This window comes from Papio anubis, chromosome 3 (genome assembly GCF_008728515.1).
Source record: "Papio anubis isolate 15944 chromosome 3, Panubis1.0, whole genome shotgun sequence".
Taxonomy (NCBI): domain Eukaryota; kingdom Metazoa; phylum Chordata; class Mammalia; order Primates; family Cercopithecidae; genus Papio; species Papio anubis.
The window spans coordinates 33,853,175-33,878,524 of record NC_044978.1 but is presented as its reverse complement, the minus strand read 5'-3'; the positions used below and the strand labels follow the sequence as shown (position 1 = coordinate 33,878,524).

Sequence of the window (25,350 nt, the reverse complement as noted above, 5' to 3'; positions counted from 1 at the left end):
GAATTAGCTTTAGATAAAAACACAGATGTCTCACTAAAGACAGAGTCCACAGGTGCGAATGCTGTAAAGATACGAAGAGGGGAATTGAGAAATACTTTTCTGATAGCTTCAATATTTTCTTTTTCTTTTTTTTTTTTTTTAAGACAGAGTCTTGCTCTGTCCCCAAGGCCGAAGTGCAGTGGTACGATCTCGGCTCACAGCAACCTCTGCCTCCCGGGTTCAAGCAGTTCTCCTGCCTCAGCCTCCTGAGTAGCTGGAATTAAGGGCACATGCCACCACGCCTGGCTAATTTTTGTATTTTTAGTAGAGACGGGGTTTCACCATCTTGGCCAGACTGGTCTTGAACTCCTGACCTCATGATTCACCCACCTTGGCTTTCCAAAGTGCTGGCATTACAGGCTTGAGATGCCTCACCGGGTCTTGATAGCTGCAATTTTTTTTCAGTGAGGAGAAAAGAAGTTTCTCCGCTGAGACCAACGACGGAGGAAAGCACTGGAAGTTTGCAGAGAGGATACATGGGAAGGCGTCCATTGAGGAGAGCGGGAAAAGGAGTGGACTGGGGAAGCACAGTGGGACCACCAGGCCACTTTATGGAATGTTTGAGGTTCACACACAGCAAGTATTTCACCAACCCCATTTAACTGCTCTGGTGCAGCAGGGAATAGGTGGAAACTTGGATTAATTAGCGCTGTGACTTGCCAAGTGAGATAAAAGCAAGAGAGTTAAGGATGAAAGCATGGGAGTGACTATAATGACATTGGAATTTAAACTGGATAAGGAGCAAAAAGGTAGAATCATAGGAATGGTCTTTTCAGTGCGTTTTGAGGATTTTTGAAGTCCGAGACGTAAAGGGAATGTGCAGGAAGGAAAGGAGATGGTCATAAACGAAGTAAAGGAAATAGAAATTATAACAGGGCTGTGTTTTTTAGTAATGGCAAGTTAGGGTTGTTGAGACAGGTGGAAGACAATTTTTTTTTTTTTTTTTTTTGAGATGGAGTCTCATTCTGTCATCCAAGCTGGAGTGCAGAGGCGTGATCTAGGCTCACTGCAACCTCCCGGATTCAAGGAATTCTCCTGTCTCAGCTTCCCAGAAGAGATCTTCATGGGAGAGAAGCTCTAGGAACTGAGAATGCAGGAAATTAGACGAAGTATAAATTAATAGCCAAGAATTTAGACAGGATTGGGGAGCCAGGAACAAACATTTCAGATATTGGGCTTTTGATGGAGTTGCCACGGATGACAGCATCAGTGAGAAATGAGATTTAAAAATGGAGGATTGTTCGAGGACGGAGGAGGGATGATCTGAAAGCCACAAGGAGGACAAATGGAACACCTACCCCTATTGCAGGCTGGAAGGTAAGAAGGTTGCAGGAGAGAAACAGACAAAAAACTCATGTCTTGAGAGTGCTTTGGGAGAGACATTTCCTCAAAGAGGAACATTAAGAGTAAAAATATAATATAATTACTATTGTCAATGAAACTGTTAACACTTAGAAGATAGGACAGGCTTGTAAATTTTTTTTTCTCCTGCAGCATCTGGCATAATATGTTGCACTTAGTAGGAAATGTTTGTTAAATGGATTTCATTTTATTGCACTATCACTTTACTACTGCTGTTTAAACAATAGCTGGTTACATTGGACTCAAACTCACAAGGTAAAAGTATAATATAATGAGTATTTTATTTCATGCTGCTAGAAATATTTAGTAACCACTGAAGGGGCAAAAGGAAGATGAAAATACGGCTGTAAGGAATTTTTGGTTAATAATGTTGCTGGAAGGATTAAAATGACAAAGTGAGACTAAATACTTTGCAAAGAAGGCTATCTCAAAAATTTTGTAGGTACGGTGGTAGGTGAATTAGGTGGAGATACACACTGATAGAGAACAAATTATACTATGATACATACAATAAGTTAAAACTGAACTACAATTATAGAAATCCTAAGGATAGCATTCACAAGGCATAAGATCAAGCAGTAATCCTGATGAATTTGCAAAGACAAATAAATAGAGCTAAGAGTAAACTTCCTCATTTTCGCCCATGATCTTCCTCCTTAAATATTCTTACTAAGTAAATTGCATAAATCTATATATTTTTGTGAGATATCAGTGAGAAATATTTAAGTACATATAGTTACATTTTTTTCTTTTTTCTGTATCCTAGGAAAATTGGATTGAAAATTGATAAATCCATTTCCATTCATTAGATGGAGTCTTAGTCCTTTCAGTCTGCTACATTAAAAAAATATCAAAAACTGGATAGCTTATAAACAATAGAAATTTTGTCAGAGTTCTGGAGGCTGGGAATTCCAAGATCAAGATTTTAGCAAATCTGGTGTCTGGTGAGGGCCTGCTTTCTGGTTCATAGATGGCACCATGTCCTTGTGTCCACGTGGTGGAAGGGGCAAACAGCCTCCCTTGGACCTATTAAAATAGAAGCACCAGTCCCAAAAGACCCTGCTTCTAATTCCATTATCTGAGGGTTTAAGATGTCAACATGAAAATTTTAGGGAGACACAAACGTTGAGCCCATAGCAAATGGTATCTTCAGTGGTAGCTCTTACTGAATGGTAGAGTGAAAGCAAGGCAAAAACAGAAACATAATAAAAAGGCATTCATATATAGGCTTAGGAAAGGATGAGAAAATAAATAATATTTTAGTTTTTTCCTGCCTCTTTGATTTCTTTAAGGTTTGTTGATAGGATTGATCAATCATTCCAGACATAAAACATCACTGTTGTAAATATTTTCGAGTATCTTTTTATTCTCTTTTTTTATATACACATTTCCAACAAAATTGGAATCATAATACTCATACCAGTTTTGTATATATCTTAACATTTAATAATTATTTTTCTCTTAAACATTTACATCATATGATTTTAGTGACTAAATATAGTTATGAGTTTTAACTGCTTTCTGTTATTGAGTGTTAAATTTGTTTCCAGTAATGGGTATTTATGGCTTTTCCCTAAAATGATTTTCTAGAAGTATATGCCTTTAAATAGATATTTTTGAATTATATGCGAGAAAATTTTAAAAGATTAAAATGTGAAATTCTTTTTAGCTCAAGGGGATATTTTTTTTTGAGTGTACCTAACGGTAAAGAATTGAGTGAATGTACCCATCAGTTCATTGCACATTATCATCATTAGTATTAAGAAGAAGCCAATCTATTCTTTTTGGTATAGTCTTCATCCAAGATTTCAACTTCATTTCTCTCTTCCATAGAAAACAATTCTTCTGGTTTGATATATGTTTTGAATACATATGCACTGTTTAAAAATAATCTTTGTTTCATATCTAGCTGGTAATTTATTAATTTAATCTGCTATTTACTTCATATAAATTATATCCAAGAAATATTTCATATTCATTTGCTGTTCAGGCAAGTGTGCTTATATCTATGCATGTTTATGTATGTCCATCTGGTTTATTGGTTCTAACTGCATTCTGGAGTTCATAATGTATATCCACCACGTTTTAATCTTAATTTATTTAGTAATAAGCACTTTGTTTCCCTCCAAAACACCAGCTCATAAACAGTGCTCATGTATTCTCAGACATGCTCCGCCTTCTTATTACGACAGTCAACGCCCACAACAGTCATGAATCTCATTGAGAATTTCTATGGGACATAAAACCTATAAATTGGTAGGGTAGGTCATTGGATACTTGCATTCTTAATTTGACTAAATATTACCAGATCGCTGTTCAGAAAATCTTCACCAGTTTGTAAGAACACAAGCAATGCCTAAGAATTTGTTTCCTAGTGGGTGATATTTTGATATCCTGTTGTTTTATGGTTCTGTTTTGGCAGTAAAGAATAAAATTTATATTATATTTGTTTCCTATATAAAATGAAGAGAAGATTTGTTGTTACCCAAGGAATTCTAGCTCTGTAAGATTAATTTTAATGCTTAGATTGATTTAAGCATTGCTTCACTGGGGATAATGAAGATATCCATGAAATTACTAAAGATGTTGGCTAAATCCGATCATATTTTAAGAAAATAATTTTAACAATTGTTAGGCACACTTCATTTTCTGTTTCCTTTGGTAATTTTTTTTGAGACACACAAACACACAGAAAAATGATGAAAACCGCAGTTAAGAGAAGCAGTAAATAGAATCCAGCATTAAGAAAACTCAGAGGTTGTAATTGACAGAAAAGGACTTTAATGTAGCTATCATAAATATATTGAAGCACAAAACAACATGCAATGATTGTAATGAATGAATCGATATGAAATGTCATCTGAAAAATAGAAACTAAAAGAATCATCAAATAATAGTTCTAGAACTGAAAATTGCAACACACAAATAAAACACTCATTTGATGAGATTAACTACAGATTGGAGAGAACATAAGAGACGGCCAGGGAATGTGAAGATAAATTAGTAGAAATTATCTAATATGAATGACAGAAAGAAAAAAAACTAAGAATATGAACAGAGTCTGCAAACTGTGGATATTTTCAAATAAATGAAAGCATTAAAGAAATGCTACAGTGAGTTACGATTATGCCACCACACTCCAGCTTGGGTGGCAAAGTAAGGCCATCTCAATATAAAAGAGTGCTACACATAGGTTTTCAGGCTGAATTAAAAAATAACTCTGGATAGTTACTCAAATCCACAGGAAGAAATGAAAAGTATTACTAATAGTAAAAACATGAATATTTTTTCTTTTTCTTTTCTTTTATTTCTTTGTTTCCTTTCGCTTCCTTTCGTTTCCTTTCCTTTCCTTTCTTTTCCTGTCTTTTCTATTTTTTATTTTTATTTATTTTTATTTTTTTGAGGTAGGGTCTCACTGTGTCACCCAAGCAGGAGTGCTGTGGCACGATCAGGACTCACTGCAGCTTTGACCTCCTAGGCTCAAGCAATCCTCCTGCTTTGGCCTCCCAAAGTGTTGGGATTACAGGCATGAACCACCACACCTGGCTCAAATATGCATGTTTAGAAAATATCTTTCATACTTCTCTTACTTTTAAAAAAGTTAATTTACTATAAAAATAAAAACCGATAATGTGTAATGGGTTTGTAACATATACAAATGAAAAAGATGACAATAATACCATCAGAACTGTAAATGCAGATACACTGGCTCAATGTTCTTACTAATTTTTTTTTTTTTTTTTTTTTTTTTTAAGACAGAGTCTCACTCTGTCACCCAGGCTGGAGTGCAGTGGCGCAATCTCGGCTCACGGCAAGCTCCGCCTCCCGGGTTCACGCCATTCTCGTGCCTCAGCTTCCTGAGTAGCTGGGACTACAGGCGCCCGCCACCACCCCCGGTTAATTTTTTGTATTTTTAGTAGAGACGGGGATTTCACCGTGTTAGCCAGGATGGTCTCGATTTCCTGACCTTGTGATCCACCCGCCTTGGCCTCCCAAAGTGCAGGGATTACAGGTGGAAGCCAACCACGCCCGGCCTCAATGTTCCTACATTTTTTATGAAGTAGTATGACAATACAACTATGAGTTCTTACTAAAAAGTCATTAAAATAATTAAAATAGAATACAAAAATACTTCGTTAGCTAAAAGTGGTAGAAGAGGAAGAACACAGGACTAAAAAACAAATAGGACAAATAGAACACAATAGCAAAACAGTAAACCTAAACCTAACCAATGATTATGTTAAATGCAAATAGAATATACATTACAATTAAAAGGCCAGCTTGTCAGACTGTATATAAAGTAAAACCAAATGGTGAGCTTCGTTCAGAAGAAAGCAAGTAGCTTAAAAGAAAGGAATGTAAAAATATATGCCACAGAATAGTAAGTATCAGAAAGTTAAAATAGCTCTATTATTATCAGAAAAATCAAGAAGGAAATTTCACAGTGATAATGGGCTAATTTTTGAGGGAGACGTATCCATTATAGATGAGTATGCACCTAATAACAGAGCTTCAAAATACAAAAGCAAAATGGTTAAGATATAGGGAGAAATTGAAAAATCCAAACATATATTTGAATAGCTTACACTCCTTTTTAGTAATTATAGAAAATTAGACCAAGATTTCCTACTGAATTCTTGGTCTAATTTTCTATAATTTCAGTGCAGGAATAAGACATCTGAACAATTCTACTAACTGTCTGGCGTAATGGAAAATAATACAATAAAAATCTGAATGTATATTATATGCAAATTAAAAAGATTAATAAGAGATAGGATATTTACAGAGTCTTAAATATCTCCCTACTAATTACTTATTAATTATATAGGGTAAATAGTTAATTTATGGTTAACAATTTCAGTGGTTGACATCACCTTAATGAAGAGATCAATGTTCTCTTCACCGTATCAGGACAAACTGACACCAAGTGCTTACTGACATGATGCAGTGAAAAGAATACAATGTCATTTTGTGAATCAAATTATAAGGAATCATCACAAAGAAAAAACATTGTGAGACATATTCTTTAAAATAGCTGATCTACACTTTTGAAAACTGTCAACATACAGAAAGCAAAGAAAATCTGTGGAACTATCTTAGAGTAAAGGAGTGTAAAGAGACATAAGCATGACATGCAGTGTGATCCTGGATTGGAACCTAAACTGTGCAAAACAGCTCTGTAAGGCATTATAAGACAGTTGATAAATTTGAAATATGATTTGTGGTTTTATACTATTGTTTTTGTGTTTTATTTCCCAATTTGGTTAATTTTTCTCTGATCATATAAAGAGAATGTCCATGTTCTTAGGAAATGTTGTTAATAATTTCATCTTCCCTCTTTGAATGCCAAACCTCTAAAATAACTGATATTTATACTTTGGTATTTATCATTCCACATATTTTACTGGGTCAGTGCAAAAACACATTGGCATACATGCACATATACATTTTTTTAATAAAAGTGGCACTACACTATACACATCTGTTGGAAATTATCTTTTCATTTTTCACATTTAAAACATATATTGGGCATCACTTCAGATAAAAAAATCAATATCAATCTTTATTTTTAATCATAGTATAATATGACATAGACTGAGTAAACCTTAATTTATTCAAGCAGTGCAATCTTAATGGAATTCAGTTTGTTTTCCAGACTTTTGCTATTATAAACAATACTGTAATAAACTCCTTGCATTCAAGTGATTTTGATTCTTTAGGGGACATATCCCAAAGTCTGTTCGGTTGATATGCATATTTTAAAATTGTCTGTGTACTCATTTTTAATTTTATAATTCAACTTTGGCAAAAATATGTGTTACAAATAGTGAATTTTCTGCAATTATTAATTTAATAAAACAATGACAATCAATAATTAACTTTGTATACTGAACATATTCTAAATATCCCTGGCATCAAAACCCTATAATTAGCTAAATAATATCTAATTTTCTAAAGAGAAAAAGAGAACAAAAGTACAGTTGAATGAGAGAAATGTTTTGGAAAAAAATATTTCTTTATTCACAAATAAATGAATTTTTTTTACTAACAATTTAACCTTTCACCCCAATCACATAGATCAATATTGAATACTAATTTTCTCTTGGTAGATGATCAAATCTCATTATTTTGGCTTCTGCATTGCAAACATGAACATCTGACTGGAATGTCCACTGAAATCATTTGAAAAACTATCATTTTGTATTTCATTATCAGTTTTTACACTTCTCTTCTCCATTATGAAATGTTACGGATTAAGTTCTGTCTTCCCTCAAAACTCGTATGTTGACATCCTAACCCCCAAAACTTCAGAATGACACACTATTTGGAAATGAGGTTTTTGCACATGTAAATTATAGTTAGAATGAGGTCATACTAAAGTAGGATGGGCCCCTGACTGTTGTCCTTTTAAAAAGAGGAAATTTGGATAGAAATACACACAGGCTGAACATCATCTAAAGAAGTCAAAGATAGGAGTGATGCTTTTACAAGCCAAGAAATGCCAGAGATTTCCAGCAAATCACCAACCAGACGCTAAGGCGTGGAACAAATTTTCCTACAGAAGGAACCAAACCTTCTGTCACCTTGATTTCAGGCTTCTAGCCACTATGACTGTGAGACCATAAATTTCTGTTGTTGAAGCCACCCAGTTTGTGGTACTTTGATATGGCAGCACTAGTCGACTAAAGCAGGAAGCAAAGAAGAAAAGATGATCTAAGTTGTTTCTCAACATTTGATTCCTAGTGCATATTAGCATTTGGCATATTTAAACTAGAAAATATCAAGCACCATTTTAAACTTTTTCTAATATAATTTACTTGCATCTGCTTTATATTTACACTTTATCTAGTATCATCGGTTTGGATTGTAGAATCCCAAATAGTTTCACAGAAACTACATAATTGAGTCTTAAAATAAACGTTTTGGCTATTAAATCACAGATGGTCACCAGAAAGCTTACTGTGATTTTCTACCCTACCACAAAAAATTAAATTGGTGTTTTTTCCATGGTGTTATAATTGTGGAAGGGAAATGAGGGAACACGATTTATAAAAGTGGTTTTTACAGGTATTATTTTTTAAGTTGCCTTTAGTATTATTTTCTTTCCTTCAGAACGTTTACTCTTTTTGTTGTTGTTGTTTGTATTGTTTTTAGATTTCAGTAGCATACTGTAAAGGTTTTGGAATGGTTTGTAGCATTTTAGCATATAATGGGGCACAAAAGAGGTTGTCTTCCACCTATTTAACTCAGGATCTTTTGTTTTGTTTTGTTTTGTTTGAGACGCAGTCTTGCTCTGTCGCCCAGGCTGGAGTGCAGTGGCGCGATCTCAGCTCACTGCAAGCTCACGCCATTCTCCTGCCTCAGCCTCCTGAGTAGCTGGGACTACAGGTGCACACCACCATGCCTGGCTAATTTTTTGTGTCTTTAGTAGAGATAGGGTTTCACTGTGTTAGCCAGGATGGTCTCGATCTCCTGACCTCATAATCCTCCCTCTTCAGCCTCCCAAAGTGCTGGGATTACAGGCGTGAGCCCCCGTGCCTGGCCCACTCAGGATCATTTTTATCTATAAGGCTCACATGCGAAAAGGATGTATTTTAGGCAAATGCTTTATAATAAACAACTCTGATAGTTTTCTAGGACCTGAGCTCTCATGAACACTGATGGTGATAATCTGTGATAATCTGTGTAGACACAGAGAGAGGAACATGTTCATAACAAGAAGATAAATAATTGAAGAAATGATTTTCGAGTTTTTTTTTTTTTTTTTGACATCTCCATAAAATCAAATCTGAGCTTTATTGTGGTGAGAACTGACATTGTGGGAAAAAAAAGGTAGAGCTTTCCTATTCCCATCGATATCTCTTTAAGATAGCAAAGGAGAACAGGAACACAAATGACATCTCCAAATAATTTCTAAACTTCTTGGCATACATTTAATTTTTGTCACTTTCACTAATAATTTTTAAGCTTTCTTCCCTAGTTTATTTTCCAGAAGAGACTTTTCATGAACAATGTGAATACCAAATTATAGTAGAATATGCAAAATGCAACTTGAATTGATTCATTTCAAAGGCAAATGTGTAGTTAAATATTTTCTCTTATTGATTCTCATTTAATTATGAAGTACTGTTTTAATTTAATATTTTGTGGCCTAAAGACTTTAGAGTATATCATATTACCGATTTAATTGTTAGTTAGAAACAATATACTGCACTATGCTTGAATTTAAGCAGTAATACCTCATTTTAAGAGCTTTTTATAAGTGTTTTGCTAGAATAATTTTTCAATGACAATATATCAGAAGAATATAAAAATTATTCTATGGATTCACTCATAGTTAGACCTTTAGTGTATTTTAAGGTCAATACATAAAGTAAAACAGGAACCATTTTTAAAACATAAAAAAGGCTCAATCATCTATAGTCAAAAATGGCCTTTATAGAAGCATAGAATACTGACTTATTATATTTTAACTGCATCAATAACAGCAGCAGCATTATCAAGTCATAGGTCACATGTTTAAACTTGCTGGCCATGTTTTAAACTTTGCCAGTTCTTGGAGATGGTGTTTAATGTAGAACTTATATTGAAATTATGTTGCACACACTGCTTTATATTGGGTGTCAGCAAATCTCTTCATATGGTATTGCTCCTCCCACCATGTGAGCAGTTTGCAAGAAGATTCATCTACGCGTGCTCCATCAAACTCAGCACACAGCCATCCATGTGTTAGGCCCTCAGGAAGTGCTCATAGAACAGAATGTTTCTGGGATGGAAGGAACTGTGAACAAACTCTTAAGAGATCAGAGTTTTCAGTCTGGTTCTCCCCCAGGTGAATTTCCTGTCCTTGTTTTGTTTACAATATCTCCTTAGTTTGTAACCCAAAAAATCTGAGACAGGTCTCAATCAATTTAGAAAGTTTATTTTTCCGAGGTTAAGGAGGTGCCGGTGACATAGCCTCAGGAGGTCCTGATGACATGTGCCCAAGGTGGTTGGGTTCAGCTTACTTTTATACATTTTAGGGAGACATGAGACATCAATCAATATATGTAAGATGTACACTGGTTTGTTCAGTCATAGGTAGATAAAAGACAATTCTTTTTGACAAGTCTTTTGCGTTCTCTTGAGTCTCTGATTAGCTTTTCACTGAATACGCAATTTACATGTGAGAGGAGGGTAGAGGAATAGTCACTTAGGCCTTAGGCTGGCTTAGTGAATCTGCATTTTTACGTAAACAATAGGGTAGAGGAAGCAATCAGATCTGTATTTGTCTCAGGTGAGCAGAGGGATGACTTCCTGCCCTACAGCTGTGAAGATGAGCTATCAGTTAAATTGCCAGGGTGAATTCAACAGAACTGGAATTTCACCCTGAAATGTCCTCAAGGTCTTTACCCTATTTCTTGTGAGCAAATTCCTTGTGGGCGAATTGTCAGGCAGGCAGGTAGCTTTCTTAGCTATCTTTTTTAGGAATAAAATAGGAGACAGGTTTGCCTGACACAGTTCCCAGCTTGACTTTTCCTTTTGGCTTAGAGATTTGGGGGTCCCGAGATTTATTTTCCTTTCACAGGTTCCATAGCTGGAAAAAGCAGAAGAGTGTACTAAATAGTTTTAAGTTACTTTCAAGTCTGAACGGTGATTTGTGAGTAGTCCTCTTTTGTACTGCTTCTGGAAGTTTTTTTGTACAGACTGTTTCTTGCAAGCTTTCCCATTACTTCGAATATGCATATCTTCAAACAGGAACGGATTCTGTGTATTTTTAAAAATCTTTTGTAATTGTCTGTATTTAGGCTCTCCTGTGGAGAGTTGGTACCAAATTATAAGCTTTTATTCTCAGCCTAGCATTTGTGTAATCTATAAGTATATGTAAATGTCGGTTTCCTTGAAAAACTAATTTGTCAGTTCCTTCTTTATTTTTTTAACTAATGAAAGTTTTCTCTAGCTTGTTGCCAGGAGAATTTGGTATTTCAGATGTCAACTTTTCTGAAAGTAGTTTTGTTCCTTTAACAGGGACTTCAGCAGTTGTTTTCAATACTCAAACTGATGGGGAGAAGCATAATAGTCTCAGCTGTGCTCCCACAGCTGGTAATTGAATGTTTCTAGCTGGCCTTGTGATGAGCAGGGCAGCCGATCTCTGCCGCCAAAGGATGCCGAGAGCTGGAAACACAACCACCAGCTTCTCTACATGCTGGTGAAAACAATAACGATGCTTTCTATGCTGGTGAAGATAGAGACTGCTTTGCAGAAATAGTATGCCTTGAATACTTTTCATTCCAGTTTTATTTATAAAATGTGTGTGAAAATTATTGGAACGATTAGTTTGCTATTTAAAAATATGGTCACATTGAATCATACAAAGAATTCTATCTATCTGTCTGTCTATCTATCTATCTATCTATCTATCTATCTATCTATCTATCTATCTATCATCTATCTAGAATCTTCATCAGGACTTCTGAATGTAAGTGGTTTTCCAGAGATAAGTGGGTCTAATTCCCTTAGTTTTCTACAAAGACTGCTTAAACAGAAGTCAGGAAACTTATCCTTATTACCCCTGAGAGAAATGGTGCATGAAGGAAGGACAGGTAGAATGAAAAGGAGAGAAAAGGAAAATAGCCAAGAAAGAAGGGAGAGATTTAAAACGATTTAAGAATATGTGGTAAGAATGATGGAAGGCTGTATTAACTGTCTCATTGATGTTCAGACACAAATTTTATTCCTCATTCTTAAAGAACTGAATAAGATAAACTGCAAGAAGTTATCATTTTCTGGAAATTTCCTATATCCTTATGTATAAATGTCTTATAACATTCTTAGGTAAGTTTTTTTTCATCTACATGATGTTTGCAATTATGCCTCTTAACAAATGCACCTATAGTTCAGTAACAGCGATTCTGACACAGCTCAAATTAAAGATTTGTTATTATTTCAGCAAGCAAAGTAGATATCCATCATAAGATTTTTGGTAATTTAGACTGAATGATTTACTTTAGAACTATGTTTAACTCCCCTCCCACCCCACCAAAAGAACATTTTAATGGCATTATATTGCTTTCAATAAACCTTTTGGAGGTAAGGAAAAGATATCCTTAATCTCTGTCCCTAGAAAGTGAGCTCACTGACCTAGTCTCCTGGGTATTAAAGAAGGCTGAATGTACACATCATACAAATCTGGTCAGAGAGAAAAATTCAGTGTGATTTGGGATTACTCAATTACAAAGGAGTGGGTGTCACTGTAGGTATTGAAAGAGGGATCATGATTATTCCATTAACTCTAACCATTATGTTTGGAAAAACGTATCAAGGCAAAGAAAAGAATAAGCAGAAACTTCAGTTTGTTGTTTCAGAATTGTTGACTTTAAAAGAACACAAATACATTAAACAAACAAACATGGAACCAAACAAAACTTTCAACACCCTTAAGACATCTGTCCCAGGGTATTTGTATTATGATTCAGGACTTATTCCTATAGTGATTTTCATTTTTAGGTTAAAATTTAAATGAGTATCATCCCCTCCCCTTAGTTTATTCTTATAAAGATACCAAACTCAGCCCTCTACACAGTGTAGGAACACAGTGGTCATTGAGAAGTCAGCTCCCTGCAGATGTAAGCACCCTTTCTTACCGTGGTTCTTCTTTCAGCACCAGGCACCTAACATAATACTTTGCAAGCAATATAGACTCTTGTGTGAGTAATGTTAGAAATTGTTTTATATTTTAAGTTAAAACAAAACTGCTTATCATTCTGACCCTCAGGTTCTTGCTTTACCTCCTGAACCCTCAGCAGATAGTTCTAATCCGCATTCTTCCAGATGACTGTGCTTCAACCATTTGAAGGCAGTGGTCCTTTATTTTCATGTTAAATCCACTCATGTAGATAAGGTATCCCTATTTCCTTTCATCTTTCCCTATAAGGGAATTTTCCAAATTGTCACTGTCTCCATCCAGAGAACAACTCATTGAGCAAGCAGGACTCTCGGTAATAGAACTGCCATGTACTTTAAACCTATGAATTTATTAATAAAACCTACAATAGCATTTTCTTTTCAAAGATCTTCATTACAGTAATTTATTTTAAGCCCCAAATTAAATATCTCTACTTATTTGTCACAAGCCCCACTCTTAGACTGCTTTTTCCCACTGTGACTTTTCTGTGGCCTAAATTTAGAGCTGTATATTCCTCCATGCATTTCTCTCTAATTTCATCTATTTTGTTTTAGTCTATCATTTCAAGCTGTTTGTTTAGTGATGGCAAGTCTGCAATTTACTTCCTACAACGTTTTACAGTAAAAATTGCAAACGTTCCTGTGAATTAGCAGTAGGAGATCATTATCCTTGATTTCTTTGGCCCTTTATAGAGATTAGTGCACTGTTGGTAACAGCAAGTGTCAGGAAACATGAAAAAAATATGATTTAATTATTGAAACTGTTTGGATAAAAATGAAAAGTTTCTTGTACAATGTCATAATTGAATCCATTGATGTCCATAAATGTAATTAAGAAGTTTTGAGTTTTGAAGTCTTTTTCACTTTTATGAGATTTTAGAAGAATTATTATTTCTCATTATTTTTACAAGTCTTGCTGGTCTGATGCCAAAAATTGAATTGTATACTGTAGAATCATGGATGGCTCTGCTGGATTCTGACTCATGCCCTAAATTAAGAAATGGCTCTGAATGTTGTCTCAAGGGTAAGTTTTGCTTCTGCATTTGAGCTACAAATTAAGAGACAGATTTTGAAAAAGATGTTGGGCCTTGAAGAACATTTTCAAGGACAGAAGGGTGAAAAGACAAGTGTTGTTGGTAGATCAGAAATGAGATGTGAATGCTAGACTACAAACAATTTGTCTTTCACAGAAAAAACAACTATAAGCAAACAAAAAAGGCCACTAAACAACCTTTCGGATTCAGCCAGACTCCAGAAAAATGTTGCACATTTTGGTTGTTTGTTTTTTTCCATATCTCACTTTCAGCATTAAATATATACATATTTTATTGACCTGATTTTAGTCTTGCTAATCAAAGCATCTTACAAAATGTCTTGATTTAGGTTCCTCAGCTTTTGTCTGATATTTCAAAAGCTATTGTGTGAGAGCAGAGGTTTTACACAGTGTTACTGGACTCAAGCATCTGTGTTTAAATCCTTTCTTCAAAGCCCAACAACTGAGACTTTGAGCAGGTTAAGCTCATCCCTGAACTTCAGTTTTCTCTATGTAAGATGGGGTTTTCTGTAGGTATAAAAGAAAATAATACATACAAAGCACACAACAAAGTATCTCTTACATAGCAAGTATTAGCAAATTGCATCCTTCCTTTTTAAATTTAAGCATCCTCCAACATTCTTCTGATACTTTACCTCACTACAGATGAATACAAGAGATTAGTTTTCAAATACTTGTTGAAAACTGTTAGCAGTGTTACTGTAATACCAGTGAAGACTCAGTCTAGTACCCAGTTGAATTCCACTCAATTTTTGTTAGTTGCTTTGGTTTGCTTTGTTATTGTTGTTTGTTTGTTTGCTTTTGTTTCTTAGTGACATGAAGAAAATTAATCTGACCCCTTTAAAAGTTAGGAGAATTTCTTATCTGATCCAGAGGTTCATTAATATTGAAATGAATTAGATACTATTTTAAAATAATTGATAGAAGAAAAAGGTCTTCTCTCTGCAGGGAGGAAAACAATAGAATCAATGAAAGGGAGCCATAAAGTGCTGTGCCTAGTGATTGTCGGTATGAGCCAACCACAGGTGGGAATCTCTTTGGGTAATAGAAATGACTGACTTCTTGACATCATTTAGTAGAATAAAGAGGAGGAAGAACTGCCTACTAGGGTTTTAGACCATTGGGTAGAAACCTAGAAATAGAAGTGCCATTGATTGCCTTCAGAATGATACTTCCAAGAAATAGGTAAGAGTAAACTAAAAGTTACATCTTTCTGAGTCTTAATCCAATCAGACTGTAACTGATGACAGAAGCTACTCAATTGTGACTACATGAGTTCTAAGATTAATTTTCAAAAAACTGCTCTCCTTCTCCTAATGGTTTTCATCACCATAAATGCTTTTTCTTCCCTAGATTTTCTCTCCATATTCCAGAAATAGGAACAGGCAGCAGGATGTGGGCTCTGACCTCAAACCACACAGGCTTGCCCACTCCAGCTTCCCAGAAGAAAGTACCTGTCTTTGACAAAGAAGTCAATGAAGGTTACTTTAGAACCCCAAACTTTCCTGTTCTGAAACAACATGACTCATGCAAGACACAGAAGGACTGCACTAGATTACCATGGGTGTGCTCTTAGTCATTGCTGAGGTTCCCCATGGAAGAAAAATGATGTCAGTCATCTCACCTGCTAGGGAGATTTGAGTCCTTTCTGGGTCCTTTCCCTTCTTCATGACGGTCCTCAGTGTGCTCTTGCTCAAGTCACCCTTTCTCAACACAAACCTCTCAGGGGCCAATTTAATAAATTCATTCTCAATTACCAACAAAACTCTGGGGTAGAAGATACATTTATACATCATCAAAATTTAAATCATTGAGTGACATGAACAGGCTAAGAATATTTTTCGAGACTAATGATCTCCCTGTCACTAGAGACACTGCTGAAAAGGCAGCTCTCCTGAAGTGTTAGGGTCCATCCTACAAATTTACATAAATAGAGGTTGTTTCCTTTGGTCTTTAAAAGACTCCTGTACTACATCGATTTTATAACCTGTTAGGGAATTAAATAGTATCCTGTTGGGGAATGAGTCTACTCTGCTCTCTAGCATTTTAGTGTACTGATTTATATCATTTTAACCCAAATAAATAGTACTTCTTAACTTTTCTGAGTCATGGGCTTTTTTTTTTACTAGAATCTGGTGAAAATTACAGATTTTTGTCTTCAGAAAAATGCACATAGATAATTTTGTAATGAATTTCACATTGTCATTGGACTCTCTCAAGTATATCCATGAGCTTCAAAAGAAACACAGCCTCCGCTATTTCAAAGGCATGAAAAACTTGTGTCTAGGACAGGTAGTTCTGACAAGTTTTTCTCATAGGAAACAAAGGGCTGATGTTCACCCAGACAATGGTGCTGGCTGTTCAATGTCAACACCCATTTTAACTGCAGAGCATCCATTCTGATAGTTCTGTGCCTGTGCCTTTCTATTTTTAGGTGTGTTTAATTTTGTCTTTGCATACAGGAAACATGGATGAACATGGCCAGGGAGAGAGTAAAAGGATGAAAGAACAAGGTGCCTACCATGGAGGATGCAAAAGAAATTTTTCCCCAAGGACTGTAGTCCCAGGTTAGGCATGCTCCAGCCAAAATTTTTCTCAGAGTTATCCCACTTCTCCTATATGCCAGGAATCTCATTAGGCCTGAAGCATGCAGAAAGGGGCATAATTAGTCTTTGTTCAATAGAAGATCATCTTCTGGAGGTGATGGGGCTTTACTTTAGGTCCATAGAACCCATTTACTAAAACCAAATTGTCACACTTCACACATTTCGGTGTCCTTTATTTCTAACTGGAATTGTACTTGACTAGCATTTTTGGAATAATTTTGTTGGCAGTAGTTCTTCTGAGTGAGTACTACAACAAAGTTGTATAAGTCTAACCATTTTAGAATCTACTCTAACCCGAATGTCAACTCCAACAAGAAAACCCCTAAAAGGAAAGAAACTGCTGCCAACTATTTGATGGTTTGACAAAGTGTGGCTGTTTTTCTAGGCTGTGATTTATTTAAATTTTGCAAGCCCTTATCATCTTGCAGGTTTTAGGCACTTTGGTGGTGATTCAGATAAGGTTAAATGAGTTGCTTCCAAAACACAAGACTCTTGGGTGGAAATACGGAAAGACTTAGCGCCAGGATTTCTGATCTTTGAACCAATGCTCTGCCTCAGAGTTATGGGATTCAGGAGGAATTATTTGACCTCTTTGACCTGGTTTCCTCATGGGAAACATTTTGTTGATGGTGATTTGCTTGCCTCATAGAAGGAATCATGGAAAAAACAATGTTAAAAACTTTGAAAGTTCTGTTTCATTTTACACAATGATGCTAATTTCTTTTAAATTAACTTGAGTTTTTTTTTTTCCTCCATCTACACAAGTAATTACCACTGGATAGCTAGATTGAATGTCCAGCTCTCACATTAGGTAGAGATGTTAAACACGCACGCACGCGTGTGCACACACACACACTCACACACATTCACACACCTCTGCCTATCATGAAGCACAACCATACTCATTTTAAAATTACATTTATTTTATTTTTTACTACATTTTTTGAGAATGTGAGGACAGAGGTTAAGGGCTTGAACTTCCTTGTATCCCTCAGTAGTAAAACAAGACCCCTGGGGACATGTGTGCCTGTCACAGCCTGTACCCCACACCCAATGCTCAGACTTAAAGAAAATGAGAATGGCTTCTTCCATCACCCTTTTGACCTTCTTAAATAATACTAATGTTCATTTAGAAGCTTTAAAATGGCAAAGAGGGACAATGAATATGCTAAAATATTGCTTTGTCTGTAGTTGTAAATGGTGAGCATGAAAGCAACACAAATAATAAATCTGGTTTCATATATTTTGTCTTGGTCACTGGAAAGTCAAAAGTCAATCTTGGCCCAAATTTCTCATCTACAAGATAGACTTGGAAGAGACAATTACTATTTTTTGCTATTCTTTTTTGAGCTAAATGTCTATGCATTGCTAGGAAATGTCAGGCTTTTTGGTCTTTATATGGTAATAATTTATTTAAAGACTTTAATTGAAATTAAAGAATATTACTTAAAGTTTTTTCCCATCTTGGTACTTTACAGTGTCAAAGAATGAAGAAGAAAGAAAATGCAAAAAACAACAACAACAACAAGAACAACAACAACAACAAACTATACGAAGCTGAATAAACTCAGTGTCGTGGCAAATGGCAAATGCCATGTTCTTTCCTTTTTCCTTTTTTTTTTTTTTTGAGACAGAGTCTTGCTCTGTAGCCCAGGCTGGAGTGGAGTGGGGTGATCACGGCTCATTGAAGCCTGGAACTCATGGATTCAAGTGATCCTCCAGTCTCAGCCTCCGGAGTAGCTGGGAGTACAGGCACACACCACCATGCCTGGCTAATTTTATATTTCGTAGAAACAGTTTCACTATGTTGCACAGACAGTGCATATGTTCTTTTCATATGTCCTTTCTTATTGAACACATAAACCAAGTACAAATTTACCAGATGTCATAGACATGTAAATGTGATTTCACTTTAACTATGAGCCATTGATTCCAGGGTATTGTGTTTTTTAGGATTTAGGTTTCACATTCTGATTTTATCTTCAGGAATTAATTGATGTATACACTATATCACAAAATACATAGAACCTATGGTCAAATATCAGAATTGATATTCTCTGAACTGAGTTACATTGGAGAAAATCTCAGAGCTTTATGTAATGGCTCTGTTGCAAATTTACAGTCTTGAAGCTCAGCTGAGCACTTTAGACTGCTTATAAATTATGGAGAGTTGGGAAGAATATTTGAAATCTGGACTATCCTAGAATAGCTGGGAAGAAGTTTAAGGTTCAATGTAGGGTGGGAGGAAGAGACAGCTGTCAAAAATTCTAGCTTGGGTAACTGAGACAGAAGATGCCAGAAGATGAGGTATTTTTAGAGGAAGGATGATGAGTCAATTTGGGACACACTGGATAGGAAGCACTTGTTGGACATCTAGATAGAGATGACCAGTTGAGAGTTATATAAAATGTGTAACTCAGAGAAGTGGTCTGGGCAGCCCTCAGAAAATGAACTTGACTTAAGCCATTTGAGGAAGAAAATGAACACAGTTTAACAGTTGCATTGAGCAGGGCTCCCCTGTGGGCACAAAATTAGAATGAAAATCATATGTAATTATTCCCTTAGCCTAGCCTTCCATCGGAGCCACTGACTGCAGTGTGAGGTCTCTTTTAGTCTGGATTCTGAGTGCATAGTGGAACTTCAGAGGAGAGCAGAGTCTGCTCAATTCCTCTTTGGGCAGGAGAGGGCACAGAGTTAGCAGTGACCTGCAACCAAAGGATAGTTTCCTCACTGTAAGGAAAATTCTGGACAATAATATTAAATGATTGCTCACAGAAAGATGGATTTAAGTGCTCTGAAAACAATAACAGCAATGCTTTGGCTTGAAAAAAGGTAAACTCTTCCGAAATTAGAGAGATGTTTTATATAGACCAAAAAAGGTAGTGAGAGAAGCTGTCACACTGACTGATAGTAATAACTGACATTGGACATTGCTAGGTCTGGGAACTATGCTGAGTGCTTTATGTATATTAACTCATTTAATTCTCACTAAACCCCGTGGAGTAGGTACTGTTATCATTTTATAGTATGAGGAAACTGACACCCAGAGATTTTAAATATTTTACCCAGGGTTAAACAACTAGTAAGGGGCAGAGCAAAGACTTGAATTTAGGCAATCTGGGTTCAGAGATCATGACCTTGTAATACACTTCCTGTGTTAAATCAAAACAACCCACTTTGGTTTCAACATACCACATGCAAGGTTCATACCAGTACAATTTGCGCCATAAATAGAGCAAATGCTATGAAAAGGCTGATAGATAATAGGAAGCTTTAATATCTATACTCATTTAATCCAGAGTTTTACTCCCCCTCACCATGGAGAAACTATGCAGCGCTATGAAAGAATGCTCAACAGTGTTTTGTTTTGTGTTTTTTTTTCCCCAACTATCTCCTCTGCAGAACTCTGTGCTAATGACAGAATTTGCATACTAATGATAATTGCAACCAAGAAAGCTGTATTCTCTTTCTACTCGAGGCAATTGAATAAAGAAGTGCTGTGAGGCAATTATTGCAGTTAGTTATAGAAAATTCTCTGAAAAATAAGACCAAAACATATATACTCAAATTCAGTATGATTGCACTTATCAAAATTATTTGCTCCTTTTAAATCATCATAATAGAATTATTGCTCTGGGTTCTTTGACTGTGTTAACCCAGTCCTCCCAATGGCTCTATTATTTAGGTTTATATTTTTCCATTTTATGGATGAGAAAAAAGAGAAGTTTAACTACGTGCCCAATAATTCAGGTATAAACTTTAAAAAGGTTATTAAGAGATCATTTAGATCGTATTTCTATTCTTTTATTTTTATTCTATCTTTTGATTATTATAAAACTAATTGCAAATGCTGCTAGACATACTTTGCTGTTATAATTTTACTACATATGATGGAACACTTTTACCCTACAATTTCAGTGCCCTTTTACTTGATTGTGGCAAAATTCTTTGCTAATGACACCTGATTTTCTAATTATTCTAATGACACCTTAACATGCATGACTGTGCTGTTGGGTTACTTTTTCCATGGGAGTTTCACTAATTCCATTTACTTGCCAGTCGGTGTACTTCAACACTGTTAATTTATATTAGCATTAGAAACCCATTGAGAACACAAGTCAATACTCAATTCAAAACAAGGTGACTTTAATTTAATTTCTTTAGGTATAAGAAATCCTGAAATCTGAACCACGATAAAAAACTGCAGGATTGGAAACCTAGATTCAGGACAAGACAACCAAAATCATAAAGACTCCTTTACAACTTCATAGTTTGTGCAGTCTTAGCAAATAATATTATTTTCATGATCGGAAAGTGTATTTAAACTTTAATGTAAGGTTTTATTTTATTTTGTCTATTTTTTATTGGCCTTACAGACAAGATAATTTTATTCTTTTCTAGTTGCTTTAATGTCTTTCTTGTTTGATATTTTCTTTTTTTTTTGTCCAGTTATCATGATTGTTATTTAGAAACAGACTTTTGAAGTGTGAGTCTTAAAGGTGACTAAGTTCAGAGCATAGCCAGTCCTCGTATTTATTGGTAATTGACTTTTTTTTTTTTTTTCCTGATAGGGTCTCTTACCTGTTGCCCAGGCTACAGTGCAATAATGAGATCACAGCTCACTGCTGCCCCAAACACTGGGCTCAAGGTGTCCTTCTCTCTCAGCCTCCTGAGTAGGTGGAACTATAGGCACGTTCCATCACACCCTGCTAATTTTCCTTTTTTCTTTTTTTAGATATGGAGTCTCACTATGCTGGCCCGACTGGTCTCAAACTTCTGGGCTCAAGTAATCCTCCCATCTGCCTCAATTTCCCAAAATGCTGGAATTACAGGCGTAAGTCATCACACCTGGCCAGTAATTGACTCTGAAAGTAATACACAAAGATTGGAAAGTGATCTAAGTTCTGAATTCAAATATTAACACATGCATTTTGCTATTTCTTTGTTTTTTAATTGCAGTAAGAACAAATAACATGAGATCTGTCTTCTTATCAAATTTGTAAGTATATACTAGAGTAATATTAACTACAGGTGCAATGTTGTACAGCATTTGTTCTACATGATGTTCTACAGGTGTCTGTAGAACTTATTCTTCTTACCTAACTCAAACTATGCCTGCTAAATGACAAATACCCATTTTCCTCTCACCCAGCCTCCAGCAATCACTATCCTACTTTCTGTTTCTGCCACTTTTACTAAATTAAACTCCATATATAAGTGGAATCACATAATATTTGTCCTTCTGTGACTAGCTTATTTTACTTAGCATAATGTCCTCAATGTTCACTCATGCTTTCTTATATAGCAGGATTTCTTTGTTTATTATGGTTAGATTATATTCCATTACATGTTTATAACACATTTTCTTTATCCATTCATCTCTCAATGGAAATTTTGGTCATTTCCACATTATGGCTATTGTGAATAATCATTCAAAAGAACAGAATAGGGAGCCAAGAAGGAAACTCATGCTTATATGGTCAATTGGTGTTTGGCAAGGGTCCAAGAATACTCAATGGGAAAAAGAGAGTCTCTTTAATTAATGATGTTAGGAAAACTGAATATCCAATGCAAAATAAGAAAATTGAACACTCCTCTCACACCATACATAAAAATCAACTCCAAGTAGGTTAAAAATTAAAAGTAAGACCTAAAACTGTAAAACGCGTAGTAGAAAACAAAGCTTCATGACATTTGTCTCAGCAATTATTTCATGGGTATGACACCAGAAGCATAAACAACAAAATGAAAAATAGACAAGTGTGATTACATAAAACTAAAAAGTTTTGCAAAGCAAAAGAAATAACAGAGTGAAAAGTCAACCTATGAAATGGGAGAAAACAATTATAAACTATATATCTGATAAAAGATTAATTTCCAAAATATATAAGGAACAACTTAATAGCAAAAAAGCAAATAAGTCAATTAGAAAGTGGACAAAGGACTTGAATAGACATTTCCCCCAAAACGATGTAAAAGTGACTAACAGGTATATGAAAAAGATATTCCCACTAATAGTTAACTATTCTCACTAATAGTTAACTATTCCCACTAATAGTAAAGCATCACTCCGCCGCACACGGTGGCTCACGCCTGTAATCCCAGCACCTTGGGAGGCTGAGGGGGGTGGATCATGAGGTCAGGAGATCGAGACCATCCTGGCTAACAGGGTGAAACCCCGTCTCCACTAAAAATAAGAAAAAATTAGCCGGGCTTGTTGGTGGGAGCCTGTAGTCCCTACTGGGGAGGCTGAGGCTGGAAAATGGCATGAACCCGGGAGGCAGAGCTTGCAGTGAGCCTAGATCGTGCCACTGCACTCCAGCCTGGGTGACAGAGCGAGACTCCATCTCAAAAAAAAAAACATAAAATAAAGATATCATCACTCAACATCATTACTCATCAGGGAAACATAAATCAAAACCACAATGAGATATTGTTGCATAACTGTTAGAATGGCTATTATATAATTTTTAAAAAACTGGTGTTGACAAGGATGTGGAGAAAGTGGAAGACTTGTAGACTGTTGGTGGGAAAATCAAATGGTGCAGCCACTATGAAAAATAATTTAGAAGTTCCTCAAGAAGTTAAAGATAGAACTATCATATAATCCAGCAACCCCACTTCTGTATGTTTGTGCAATTGAATTAAAATCAAGATCCTAAGAGATATATGCACTCCCATGTTTATTGCAGCATTAATCACAATAGCCAAGACATGGATTTGAAAGTTATTAATATGTCAGACAAATTGTCCAAAAGGAGCTTTGCTCGGTAAAGAAACAAAGGGAGAAGGGTGGAATTTGTGTTTCTCAAGTTACTTCAATTTTAACTATTACAGTGTTTTGAAATTTCTCCAGTGTAAACATGCATTAAACACAAATATAACAGCCAACAAGTTTGACGGAGAGTTAACCAACTTTAACTCAAAGCATCATTTTCAAATGCCTCCTCTACAGTGTTCTTTCTAGTGAAGTAAATGTTTGGTTATATGAAGAGGTCCTTTAGTGATAAACTTTTACAATAAACATGAGTAATCTACATAATCAAATAACTATTGAAGAGTCAGGCTTCTAATTTCATAATATTACCAAAGTAAATGTTGATGTCCTAAATTGTACTCAGGTTTTGTTCAAATATGAGAGAAGAACTTATAATGTAATGGAGAGAATTATTGGTCCTGTATAGATGATCTGAGGAAACAAGATGGAGACTGCCACAGCAGCAGGATACTAAGGAAATTAACTCAATCTTAGCAGAGAGTTCTAGTTGTCTCTTCAGCATTCCTGACCCTCCACTGTCCTTCTTAAGAAGAGAAATCAATTTTTAACTGAGTTCCTTGTCAGCTAATGGTCATATGACTATGTTCTGACCAACAAGATACAAGTGGACATGTATGAGACTTCTGGAAAACTGTTTATAGAGAATCTACTTCTAGAAGGAACATATTTTTAATTCTCTTAGCTTTCTTCTACTTAATCTGCAACTCAGATATGAGAGCTCAAGTTTCAGCAGCTATCCTGGTCCATGAGGAGATTTTGAGGGTGAGAACTATGTGGAGGGATGGAGGGGGAGAATGATTGGCACTAACCTACTAGCTCTGAACAACCTATTTCCAGACTTACTGTGTAATGTGACATTTTTACCTGGATGGCACTGTTTGTGCAGTTATTTAAATATTTTATTACTTTCCACTCTCTTTACTTAGAAAGTTCTAAAACATGAACAAATGAAAATGTGATACAAATGATAAAACAATACAATTGACACAGTTCTAGGAAGAAGCAAATTCTTAGCTTTAATTGTCTACCCTTTAGATTGATGTCATCCAATTGTCTGCTTAATTATGAAAGAAAATAAATATGTATAAATGGTAAACACAAATATATATGCAGTGCTTAAACATATTTTTGAATATGTTTAAAATTGTTTATAAGGAGTAGTTTATCTTTTGACTTTTTATATGGAGTTTTTCATAGAAATTTTTAAGAATTAATTATAAATGAAAACAGAAAACTCCTGTAGTTACTTCGGGAATTTCATGCTTTATAATGATGGTGTGACACTCAAAACAATTTTGAACATTTCTTCAAAATTAAAAGAATATTTTGTGAAAACTTGTAAGTGGTGACAAATACTCATTCTTTAGAGTGGATTTGACTTCAGAACCAGCCTTCAGTCACAGATCAAAGAGGAATGTTACTGAAGAAATCAGACAAGTTTGGTCACAAAAGTATGCACCTGCATGTCTTGTAAAAGAGCTCTGAAATTGCCATGAGAAAAAAAAAGCATTTTTTGAAATTAGTGTCTGGCTTCCAAAGTGAGTCTTGTGAAGGAATATTCATTTGGTTGTATAATTTACAAGCACAGTGTGATTTCCAGATGCAGTTTAGTAAGTTTCATTTTTTAAAAACAGGCTTTTGTAATGCAACTTTTTTCCTCCTGTCCCATTGCAATGTCTTTATTTATTTATTTATTTATTTATTTATTTATTTATTTTTGAGAGGGGGTCTTGCTCTGTCGCCCAGGCTGGAGTGCAGTGGCACCATCTTGGCTCACTGCAAGCTCCGCCTCCGGAGTTCATGCCATTCTCCTGCCTCAGCCTCCCGAGTAGCTGGGACTACAGGTG

The 25,350-nt window shown here is 35.5% G+C and overlaps 2 long non-coding RNA genes across 2 annotated transcripts; both read left to right on the top strand.

Annotated features, from left to right (window-relative positions):
* Positions 1–323: 323 nt before the first annotated feature.
* On the top strand, positions 324–21,478 carry LOC110743350. Its single transcript, XR_004182632.1, has 4 exons — positions 324–1,356; positions 13,977–14,089; positions 16,582–16,686; positions 18,204–21,478. It is a non-coding gene; the product is annotated as an uncharacterized LOC110743350 (long non-coding RNA).
* A 49-nt stretch (positions 21,479–21,527) lies between these two features.
* Positions 21,528–24,638, top strand: LOC116274128. Its single transcript, XR_004182631.1, has 3 exons — positions 21,528–21,559; positions 21,685–21,724; positions 23,847–24,638. It is a non-coding gene; the product is annotated as an uncharacterized LOC116274128 (long non-coding RNA).
* Positions 24,639–25,350: the final 712 nt, after the last annotated feature.